Raw genomic sequence first — 12,823 nt, 5'->3', positions numbered from 1 at the left:
TTTCCGTGGCATTCCCATTTGCTAGTGCGCTGCCGCGGCCGCACGCCTGATTGATATATGACTGCAATGGCACTTTTCCATTTGACATTCTCTCTCTCTCTCCCTCTCTCTCTGCCTCTCTCTCTCTCTCTCTCTCTCCCTGTGTCGCTTAAACAACAGTCCTAACTTTTGTGTGTTGCAAATATAAAAGGCAAGCCATGTGACAGAGGGACAGAAGAACAAAAGCATTTGGAAGTAACAGGACCTCTTTCTAGCTCTCAGAAAAGTCTGGGGAGAAAGGAGCCCTGCGTTTTCCCCCAAGGTAAGCAGGAAAACAGCGCTGACGGCTTGCCTAGGAAATTACTTCTTTCCAAAAGGAGCATTTCATCCTCCTCTCAGACAAAGAGACAACCTTTAAATACCACTTAAATTTGCATTAATTGAATTTGCATTAATCTGTAGTGGGCTAGCATTGTGTTTTGTAAATGAACGGGTCTTTGAAGTCGGTGACAGGACAGGGGAGCCTCACAGAGAGGCTGGAAAATCTCTTTGGGTTTGACTGAAAGAGATTGGATTTTCAAACTCTGCGTAGTTAGATGTAACTTTGTAATGGTTCTTATATTTGACCCCGTGAAAGGAGATTGAGAAGCAGAGCTACTCGCCGACATGGATTCCTGGAGCCCCAGTATCTTCCCCGCCGCCCTCATCCCTCTTAAAACGGGGGCACTATGAACACGGGCAAGACTGCAAGTTTAAAAGCGCACTGTTTACTTTTATTACTACTTATGTATGCTGCTGATCTCCTGCCAGGGCTCTGCCGGAGTGCTTAGAATGACTTCAAACAATAGGCAACATTTATTTCTAGCTTTCTGTGTCACGCTTTACAAGAATCCTGTTCCTTTGCACCTTTCTCCCAACTTGCAACATCTTCAATTCCATAGATGCAGTCAGGAGCGCCGGGGAGAGGGGAGGATGGCTTTACTATAGGATTTTGATTGGGCAAAAAGTCCGAGGAAATGCATGCTGTTTGCCTTGGCCTGATTGCAAAGGGTTATTTTTAGTAATCAGCTTGTCCCTGCAGCCGACCGATGCTACCCAGTCCAAGCAGTGACTGGGAAAGGATGCTCCCAACCAGCACAGGGACCAGGACCTGTAGGAATGACTCCTACAAACACCTGAGGAATATTCGGAGGGTTCTTGCAAACTCTTGAATACAAGTTCTCTCTTTAAATGAACAATTGGGCTGTAGGAGGCCTGGGCATAACTCTTTCTTGGGGGACGGGAAGTTTGACTGTGTACAGAATGTTAATGACTCAGAACACCCTGTAACTGAGGCTCATTGTAATCGAGGAGCTGAGATAAACCTGCAAGAAAGAGGTAGACTCCCTTCTCTGCTGAGATTCAGGTGCAGAAAAGGAAGCTATTTGGCAAGATGGGAGTCCCGCGTTCTATGCTCTGTAACTGTCATGAATAGCAGATATGGTTGCTGTGAAACATGTCTCTTTTCATATATGATATTAGTGTATTTTAATTACAAGGAGCCGGCGTTGGCAAATTGCTCCAACACATAACTTTAAATACCAGGTGCATTTGAAAATGTAGAGATGCCTAAAATGCAGAGCTGGCTCTAGGTGTCTATCGAATGCAGTGGGGACTACAAGATGCTTCTCAATCGTTTCGACCAAATGCAGATATCTGCCCCCCCCCTTTTTTTTTTCTTACCAGTCTGGCTTCTGAAAGTAAACTTTTAGGTTCCTAGAGACCAATATTCATCATGGAACGGGAACTTGGTTTATGGGGGAACTCCTCTGATTTTCTCTAATAACTAACCTAACAAGCATTGTCGAATGAGAGTCTGGCTTTTGAATGAGGTAACTTACAACCTTGGGATAGTCATTATTTATTTGAGAAAGGCTGAAAAGGTAGCATGGATTCGATTGCCATACAATTGGAAACTACGGCTGTTAACAAAGCATTTAGCCGAACCAAAACAGTTTTCTTAAACTATGATTCAGACCATTATATGAGAGGGTCTGAGCACAAAATGCAATGTTTTGCATCATTTACTTTAAAATACATTTAGTTCAGGTAAAAGGAGTGCTGGCTGAAGCCTTCTTGATGACCATGTACCAAGCAGCTGACACCCACAGATGGAAACACGCCTGTGGAGTTTTCAATCTTAATTCATGTTCCAATGACACCGTCAAGGGGAAAATAAATCATTTTTCAATACATTTAACAATTTCCAACTCATTTATTTTCCTCGGCCCTTGAAAAATGTGGCGAGTTTCTCGGAATTATAGCCACCAGTGGTGGCTGGCAATTTTTACTGTATTTTCAGAACTCACAATTCAAGCACTCTTATTCTTATTGGTTAATTATTCACGCCATCATTCTTTCAATAACTTATGCTAGTCCTGATGGATGCAAAGGTGAATGAGACATTGTCCTGCGCCCTAATTCTCAGTCTGTATGCCATCTCCAGTTAGATTTTGGAACAGAAATGGACTTGGCCAGTGGGTAAACTGGTCAATGAGTTCCTTGTTAGAAAGAACTATTTCAAATCTGCTGGTACCCAGATTTACTGGAAATGATTGTCGCTTATCGGTGGGTTTTCTTTCCATTTATGATAAAGGGGTTCCCCTCAGGCCTTAATCACCGGATCCTGGGGACACGTCACTCACAGCTAGCAGAGCCTGGATCTTTCCTTCCTGGGTAGGAGAAGCCTAGAAAAGGGGCAGTTTATCCTTCCTCTGCTCCCTTGAGCCCCCTTTGGAAAGGACCACGTGCTGTCTGTATCGGGGATGGCTGTGAGTCACCTACTCAGCGACTGACATCAGGGCCACTTGATGAATCATTGAATTAGAAACATGCATGGAGGAAGATGCAGTCACTATCTCCCACCACTTACTTGTCCCACCCCCAGGATTGAAACCAGTGACCTCTGGGCCTGGCCTAAATTCAAGAGGCCCCTGGGAAGGAGTTGCCAGAAGTTGTTCTCCAAACCCAAGTCTCCGTCAGAGCCACTAACAGTGTCGCTTTCAAATAATCCGATCTTGTGTTTTCTGCCTCGGATAGGTTACTGGGGGGAAATACCCTGAAGACAGCATCACCAGAGTCCTTGATTTGGTCCTTATCAGCAGATAATCCCCTGTGGTTGGATTAAAATGCCTCTGACTCCCTGGGGGGCTTGACTCACCCTAGCCAGCCCTCAGCTTCTTGGCCAGCGGCCTTCCAGGCCATCCTCACCTCCTCCCATGACAGTCAGCTAAGGCGACTTTGCCCGGGCCCCCTGCCTGAGCCAGTGGAAGCAGGAGGGATGGGACGGCAGGTGGCAGAACGGAGAAGGGCTAAAGCAGAAGAGGGAAGCTGGGCCTTGGGAGGGTGGGTGAGCTCCGAGGCCCAGATTGCTGTGGCCTGCCCTGGCTGTGATCAGCTGTCATTTCCTCTTCGTGTATGACACTGTGGAACATATTAAAATTTCTCTGGGATGGTATGTTTGGAATTCCTCTGATGCCCCACCTCACCAACTTACCCGGACAATAAAAGCAAGGTTGTAAGCCTTTGAACAGCTGGCAGGCTATATATTTCCCCTCTTTCTTTCGCATAATCTAATTCAGAAAAGAATCCAGCTAGACTGGCAGTGCCATGTCTGGGTGCTTGTTTCCTGCAAGTCCTTCCTCCACCACCTCCTCCCGCCCTCCCTGGAATCTTCCTGGGTGGCATGTGGCTTTTCTTTGCTTTTGCTCTCTCCACCACTCCCACCCCGCCCCCTTTTCCCCTCGCCTGAGCTCCTTCCATTGTGAGCTCGCTCTTTGCTCTGCCTGTTTTCCAGACAGCCTGGGTCCTGTTCCATCTGGGGACAACAGCCCATGAGGTCTCCCCATCTCCATAGTATTCCCAGGATGTCATTCTTGGCAGCAGCTCTGCCGGGCTGATAGGATCGGGGGTCTTTTTGGAGCGCCCCGAGCCTGAACCCACTCGCAGAGAGGAGCAGCCTCATGGCTCGGGCTGCCCTTTAGGCTGCTGGGAGTAGGGCTGGAGTGAACCGGGTTGGCAGGGACAAACATACCATCACAGTGACCCGCACATCTCCGGCAAAGGGCCGGGGGTGGGAGTGCTATGGGAACGCCTGGATGCACTTCGGCCTACATTAAGAGAAATGTGGTTATTCTCTGTTTCAGGGAGAGAGACAAGTGACTTGAAACCAAGCTCCCTGGATCCTTGGGCCCCACCCTGCCCCCTTTCTCTGTCCTTCCCACATCCTTCCCTTCCCAAGGAAAAAGAAGGACAGACGGGACTTTTAATTTGGCTAGCGCGGGCCTGAATGTCTTTATGAAACCCGTTTTGTGAAAGGGAGAGGGGAGAAATGGATCCGGGGTTGAACCGAACCCAGCATGGGGCTGGGGAGATGGAGAGGATATTTTCTTTTTTTTCTTTCTTTTAACAGCAGAACAACAGATCGGTTTATGAGTTGCAAATGGAAGGAACTGGACTTCTCAATTAGACATTCCCATTTAAGAGCTTCATGTCTCCCCCTGTGCGCAGCATCCTTAAAAGATGCTGCACATGTCCTCGGGACCAAAACGTATTATGGAGCACTCTACAGTACAGGTCCCTGGTCCTTTTCTTTTCCTGGGGGTTTTGGTAGTCTTTTCCGCATTAGCTAAAGTTCATTAAAAGACCCAAAAGGAAAAATTGAACACAGCTGAATTAAAATGAGTCTTTTCCTGTTAGCTTGACAAGAAGGGGGAAAAAAAGAAAGGAAAGAAAAGAAAGAGAAGAAAGAACCAACTCCCCTCCTCTGCCACTTCTTGGGTTTTAATATGAATTATTCCATACAAGTCCCTAGGCTAGAGAATCTATTTAAAGACGCCTGGCAGCATGAAGAGAGAGGGTAAAAATACAACCACTCTTTTGTCCATCAAAGGTTTTCTTTGGGAGGACATTAAGAGCCTTCCTATTTTCCTGTCTGCCCCTGCCAGTGGCAACATTCCAGCTGGTAGTACCCACTCCTCACCCTTCAGATCAGCAACCGTAAACTTCTATGTTTGCGTCCAGGAGAAAACAAAGGGTGGCGAGTCCTGCTGAAACCCCTGTGCATGTGCAGCGGGGTGGGCGAGGCAGGCACTGGCTTGGCTGCGCAGGTTGCGTGCTGCAAATTCACACACCCACACATTTGAGTTTTTGAGGAAGATTGCGCCGATGGCATTCTTTCTGATGCCAGATGCTCTCACATCTGCAAAGCTTTCTTCTTGTGTGTCTGGCAATAGCTTGCTTGGTACCATTCACGCTTACTGTCCCCCTCATCAGAGGGTCTCAGAGTCTGATGGGTGAGCCTATAATCACACCCCCAGACCCATTTTCAATAGTCAGAATGTAACACCCTGGATGGGGTTCACAGTCTGGGACAACTACTTTCTTGTTAGAAAGACTACTGACTCAGAAAATGCAAAGAATGGGTAACTTTAGGAGGCAATATATCCCTCACGCTTAGAATCAGGAATTCATCCAATCAGAGTCCATTTCACCCTCATGTCCAAATCTGCACATGAACATGGACTATAGCTTTAAACTCAGTTCTATAAGATTTGCAGTAGATATGTTTTTCTCTTTGTTTTTCTACAAAAGCTAAGAATTTTTTCATACCATTTTCTCTCCTCCAAGGCCGGGCTCAATCCCAACTTTTTCTTTTAAGCTGTGATCCAACCCATTGCCAGATTCTTTAAAAATGAAAGGGCAACAGGTTAATACATTCAAGAAAGTTGATGAGGTGTCAGAAAATTCTCAAGGGCGACCCTTCTGCAGTGCCACCAACCAACAATAGCCCTAAAGATGGAGTCTCCTCCCATCCTTCCATCAATAGGGAATAAAAACAGGCAAAGAGCAGGCCATGGAGAAGCAAAGAGAAGGAGGAAGGATTATTTCTGATGTTTAAAGTCTGTCACTGGAGATTTTCAAATAGCACAATTTCAGAAAGGGGAGCTTCCCTTAATTTCACCTATTCCCTCCCAGGAAGAGGGGTTTGAACTCTGAAGTTGCCTCCTTTACCTGACATTAGAGAAGGAGGTCAACTCCTACAGTGAAGAAAATATCCCCCTTCCTTAACTCTAAGTGAAATGTAGGCACACACATTCTTAATATGGATGTGAAGAGTCCAAGAAATCCTGTTCTTAATGTCCAATTTTTCTTTAAAGCGCGAGGCAATATTCAAAGACTTCATATAGTTCTGTGATTCCCCCCCAAATTATGGAAAATGACTTTTTTTCAGAATTAAAATTTTTCTGTTGAGGTCTGAAATCCAAAGGCAGCAGAATGGAAGTGTCACAGGGGAACTGGCAATCAAAAGACGTAGCCAGAGTGTGTATGGTTTAAGCAAAGCAAACTACGAACAGAAAACCAAAAGCCCAATAAATTCATAGTGATTAGCAATAAGGGAAACATATTTTTATGTGATTGGCTTTTTTTCATTTTTTAAAAAATTTGTATTGGAGTATAAGTTAATTTACAATGTTGTGTTAGTTTCAGGTGTACAGCAAAGTGAATCAGTTATACATATACATATATATATATGTATCCATTCTTTTTCAGATTCTTTTTCCATATAGGTTATTACAGAACATCGAGTAGAGTTCCCCATGCTTTAACGTTGCCCCTTTGACATGAGTCTGTGTCCACAAGTGTTGCTTCCAAATTGCCACAGGATTGAATCCAGTATTCAAGTCCCATCATTGGGCAGAAAAGGCAAATTGAATGGGGAGTGGAAATACTGAGTTGCTCTATTGTTTATGCCCAATTTCTAACTAAGGGCTCTACAGCTGTTAGGTGAGATCACTACCCATCATTCCAAAGTGTGGGTAAGGAGATTCACATGCAGCTTTGGAAACACTTTGTTGGACACTTTGAAGAAAAGCCAACATACTCATTTGGCTCCAGGGTAAAAGGGAGCTTGTACCCTGAGCTAACATTGGTTATCTGCCTTCCCCTAAGGCCATACCACGGCCAGCAGTCCAGTGGCAGGGCAAGTGTCAAATTAACTCAGTACCAGGGTCCCCAGAACACCAGGGCACCTTTTCTTTTCCACAGGGAGAGGGTACATTCATGTGTTTGTGAGACCAAGTGCCCTGGGTTGGGTGTCTCAGAACTTTCCTGCTTTCCTTCCAAAGGGTCTTACACAAAGTAAACGGTAGAGTGTTTCTCATTCCTCATGTGAAACCCCCTTCCTGGGAGGCAGTGGGTGAAATGAAGGGAACCTTCCCTTTCTGGAATTTTGCTATTTGAAATCATTGAAAGGGCAGTGGCAGATTTGAAACATAAAAATAATCCTTCTTCCGTCTCTTCTGTTACCTCTTTTGTGGCTTTCTCTCTCCCTATTATTGATGAAAGGATGGAAGGGTACTCCATGTTTAGGGCTATTGTTGATTTTTGGCACCCCAGAATGCCCACCCCTAAGCCTCTTCTGACAGCTCATCACCGTATCAGTCACAGCTTTTAGTGGAGTGGTAGATTTACAGAAATAATCCAAACCCCCAGAGGAAAAGACTTCAGCCGTATCCTGCTTCTTGACACATGGGTAATCAGGCTCGGTCATTTCCAATTTATGCAAGGTTTGTTCTCTAAAAGTCAGTTATGTCAACTGTTAAGAACTCAGAATGAGTCTTTCCGTAGAAACTGTAGAAGCCCGCAGAAGCCCAGCACAGGAAACAAGACCCGTACCCAATGGGCAACTCTTTTTGACCCAAGTCCCAGCCTAGAGCTTCAGGTACCCTAGCACAGAGGTTCCATAGATGCTTTACTAAGCGGACTGCCTTGCTCTTAACCACATCTGCAGAGAAGAAAACTCTTCTAACCAATCTTCCTCTTCTATCCTGAACCAGAGCATCATAAATGGCCCCACTAGGGCATGAGGATCTGTGGCTCAATCTGTTAGGAATAAGGGTCATTCATAGGAAAGGTGCAAGAGGGTTGAACTCAGCTTATATCCTCATCATCACCAATTGAAAGAAGTTTAATTCTACCATGATTGACTACTATTCGCTTTCTCCTCTCCCCATTTGGTGGAGACTGGAAAGAAACACTACAAATTTTACGACAGCTTTAAGAGAAATAAGAACTGGTTAAGTAACCTCGCTAACTGCTTCCTATTATTAACAACATGTTATTAATTTATAAACCATATTTGGTACATTCAAACACCAAGTCAACTGGTTATGACAGGCTATTTTTATTTCGGGCCACCAATATAGCCTCATCAAGGGGCTTAGGCACCACATTAGAACTTGTTTGGACTTTTCTGTGATCATTAACTTCTTGAATAAACAAGGAACTCTTTGTGTAGTATTTCTTCGGGGAACATGTAGCCCCAAAGCAGGCGAGTACTCTGAGAAGCTTGGGTAGAGTTAGAGAATGTTGGAAATGGATAGAACCATAGAAACATCTCAAACAATCCGTACATTTTGTGAATGAGAAAACTGAGTCCAGAGAAGTCAAGTGACTTGCTCAAGATCACACAGCCAATGACGGGAAGGGAGGGCTCAGAGCTTGCGGCTCCTCAGATCAGCCTTCCTTCCACCAGAGCAGACAGCAGTAGAATGCTCTTCTGGTTTCAGAAGGTTGTGGAATAGTTATCCAATGTTTCTGGCAAATGAATGCAAAACACCAGGACATGGAACACAGGCTAGAAATGGGTTGGGGAGGAAGAGATGAAACCTGTAGGGAAGTGGGAGTTTGGATCACAATGAGAGGTTTCTCTGGATTTCCTGAAAAAATCAGGATTTGAAGTTTCAGTCAGTCTCTAGGTCCAGTCCTCCCACACCAGTCTGGCCCCAGACAGTAAAACTATTCAATCCATGGACACACACACAGATAGGGCCACTTGACAGTTGGCCAGAAATTACTTCTATTCCCAGTCCTTCTTTTTCACACCCTTCTTTACCGCAGGCTTGTGATTTATTGCTTCTTCCCTGGGCTCTATTTCTCATTCCCTTTTGCTTCTCCCATCTCTTTTCTTCCTCCATCACCATCACCACTGAGTTTGGCCATGTCTGCCTAGTAATGCAGGCTGGGAGAAAACAGACCATCCTAGACTGGAGAACAGTTGTTTAATCCCAAGGACATCCTCCTTCTCCTAAGATGGCTCTATGGGAGCAGGCATTGCCTCCTATGCTCTGCCACCTCTAATTGTAGAACAGACACCGTGAGATGACAAGGGCAGGCGCTGCTCCCTCCCCACTGACCTTGTGGCTGCCCATCCTTGGAGATACCAGGGGCTGGCAGGCTGGAGGGCTGGCAGTGTGTGTGGTCAGGACGGCTGCCTCTGGGGCGGCCCAGGCTTGGCTTCTTGGCCACTACTGATGTGCTGCCAGATAGGAATAATATCAAAAACCATTCATTGAGCACATGGGATGCTTTATAAAATCCAACAGGCTGTTTACAGTTTATAAATTAAGTGCCTTCGGAAGAGGCATCTGACTTATTCTCCAAGGCATCTAGTTGACTAGTTCCAGTTGGAATTCTTTGAGTTCCTGGGAAGGGGCTACTTAGCACTTCACACTCTCTGATGAGACTTTGAGTTTCTTGCTTTTCTAATCCCAGTATGAAGTGTTATCTAGTGGCAAGCTTTCTTTTACATTTAAATCTCTGATTTTTTTTTGTGCAATTCCTTTGAGAGAGGCTTTATGTTCTGCCATTTTTACCTTACTCATGCCTGATATGATTGTTTTAAATGATAGTAAATATCAAATAATTCTGTCTGGCACACTGATGTCATTCCAAAGTCACTATATTTCATCTGCTTAACTTGATCTTCTTAGAATGAAGCAAAGGATGTTGCATATGAATTAGATGTTAAATGAGTTCATCAGCGTGTCTAAAAAAATTGCCCAGGAAAACAGCGGGCCAAGACTCTTTGCTTGTGGATGCAGTGAGCTGGAAGAGGGAACTAGAATAGGACTTATTTTTTCCCCTGACCCTTGAGTCTCATCTGTTAGAGCAAAAAGAGACACATAGTAGGTGCTCAGTGAATATGTGTTAAATATATATTTGTAGAAAGAAGCCACGGGAGGTAATACCTGCATGTATTATACTGAAAACAGCCCCCGGGGGAAATACAGACACTGAGCATGGCCCTCCCTTGTCTGGCAAGCAGGGCGAGAATAAGGCCACTCTTGGCACTTGTCACTTGTCTTAGCCAGTTGCTGGAATAACTTGTGTGAAACCAGCACTTTACCCTTTGCCAGGCAGAAGGTCAGCCCAAGAGTGAGCTGATCTGTAGATACAACACCATCTCTCACCCAGGAGGCTGGGTCTGCTGTAAGCTCTGCTATATTATTTCGCTGAGAATGACAGGTGGGGAAATCTGGGCACCAGTTGTTCTTTTCCACTGGTATCGTTTGGAGGGTAGCTCCAAAGTCGGGCACGCCAGCCTACGTGCCTCTCCTCCAGCAGCGGCTCCACATTGGAGCTATTAGAATGTGGGCTCTGTACATCGGCCAAGTCCATGTCTCAGAGACTGTCCCCAGAGCACAGAGCAGCCCAGGTCTACTGAGTTCAACAAGAGAGTCGCTTTCTCACTCAATCCATGCTGGCTGGGCTGAGGTTCTAAGTCTTGATAGGCAGCATTTGATTTTTATGCTACATGGCTTTCACAAAATTAAAGCAAGTTAGAATTAATTTAATTTTGAGAAAAATGACAGAAGCTTCTACAAGACAGACGTAGATACCCCTAGGCTGCCATAAAATGGGGATCACGAGTGACGAAAACTTCCTTCATTCTTGATTTTCCCCTTTGTGAGTGCTTCCCTGGGCACTCTGCACAGCCTCTCCTGTGCACATCCGGACCAACACAATGTTAAGGCAACTTGACTTAATTAACATCACTCTTTTTCTTGAGCATTCTGTTCATTTCTTCTTCAACACAACAGTGTTGGTTCATTCAATTTGAACACAAGGCAAAAATCTCAGTGTTATGTTGCAAGGATCATACCTTTATGCTTCGAGGGTTCTGTGATTTCTGTGGCATATTTACACTGTTGCTGGCATTCTCATTTCAGAGTTTAATATAACAACTGAACAAAAAGTATCATGCTTTATGAGCGTGTTGAAATGAAAAATCTATTTCCTATTAGTGGTGAAGCAATATTTCTTCTGTCATTCTTTTATACTTTATCACTACTTCTGGGTTCAGCTTATCATCTTTAAAGAGAAAATCAGATAATAAAGTTACATTCTGTGTGACATTAGCTCTTTATCAGTGTAAATGTCATAACATTTGCTTGCAAAATTATTTTATTCACCTTTCAGGAAAAAAAAATTTTAACTGTGCTTGCAATTCAGAACATTGCTACTAGGTGGCAGTAGTGCACAAGAACAAAATGGTCCACCTGGAAGAATATTTGACTAAGAGACTAGCATGTTTTCCCATATTTATAAGGAATAAAAGTTTAATACTATTAAAATACTCAAACTGGCACAAACTTTAAACATCCATTAACTTAATTACTATTTTTAAGCCAAGCTTTGATTTGAAAAGAGAAAGTATTATTTTTTAATGAAATTCTGGACAGGCAATACATTCACAAGTTCAGACATCTACAAATTAAAAAAAGTTATACAGCGAAAAGTCTTTCTCCCATGCCTGTCCTCCAACTCCCACAGGTAACTAACTGTACAGTTTCTTGAGTATCCTTCCAGAGCTTCTCTGTGTAAATACAAATTAACACAAATATATATCCTTATCCCTCCTTGTTTTAACACAAATCAGTAGAGCTTCTGCATTCTTCTTTATAGAGTTGCCTAGTATTCGAATGTATGAACGTTGTGTAATATATTTAACCAGTCCCCTACTAATGGAAATTTTGTGCTGTTTCCAATTTTATGCCATGACAACCAATGCTGTAGTGAATAACCATATGCTTGTGTGATCTCACATGTAAGGTAGTTCTCCGAAGTGAAATTGCTGGGTCTAAATTATACAGATTTTCAATTTTAATAGATATTGCCAAATTGGCTTCTACAGAATTTGTACCAATTTTTACTGTACTTTCTCCAAAATAGTCCTGTTTTCCCACAGCCTTGCCAACAGGGTGCATGATCAGAGTTCTGACTGGTAGAGCAAAGTGTCTCAAAGTACTTTAATTTTCATTTCTCTTAGATGAGTGAGGGTGCCCATCTTCTACATTTAAGGGCCGATTATACTTCCTTTTCTGTGGAATAAATGCAAATGCCAACACAGACAACCATATATATAGGGTTTTGTTGTCAATGTCATTGCTTGTTTTTACCATCATGCCATGCATGCTTTTCTTTCATTTGCTTTGCTCATTTAACCATACCCCCTGGCCATGGCTCCTAAAAGAAGTTGCTGGCAGTGGAGAGGGAAGGTCAGGACTGGAATGTCTGCTTTTCCCCTTCATCCTCTTGCCATTGACTCCTGGGTGAAATATCTGTGAACTGGAATGGTGAAAGGAGAAATCTAATAAATTCTCTTTCGGAGACTAATTAAGGCTTCAAAGAGACAGTTAACCATTTGGGAAAATACAGTCATATTGAAACTCAGGAAATGGTTGGCAGTATTGCAGCCTCTGAACATGGAACCCAAGAAAGTTCTGGCTCTTTGAGCTGAAGTCTTGCTGAGGTTCAATGTAATGTGCAGAGGAAAACCTAGAATATGCAGCTGAAATGAAAACAAAAATGCTCTTCTGCATCCTTTGCTGATTTGGAGCTTTAGGCACAGGTTTGATCAATTTTAATGAAATATTGCCATTAGCATGTACATAAAGGACAGTGGTGCAAAGGTGCATGAAAATATGGTGTCCTCAACTGTAGGATTATCTTCTGCATATGG

Source organism: Leucopleurus acutus (assembly GCF_964270905.1).
Source record: "Leucopleurus acutus genome assembly, chromosome: X".
Taxonomy (NCBI): domain Eukaryota; kingdom Metazoa; phylum Chordata; class Mammalia; order Artiodactyla; family Delphinidae; genus Leucopleurus; species Leucopleurus acutus.
This window is presented reverse-complemented; position numbering follows the sequence as displayed.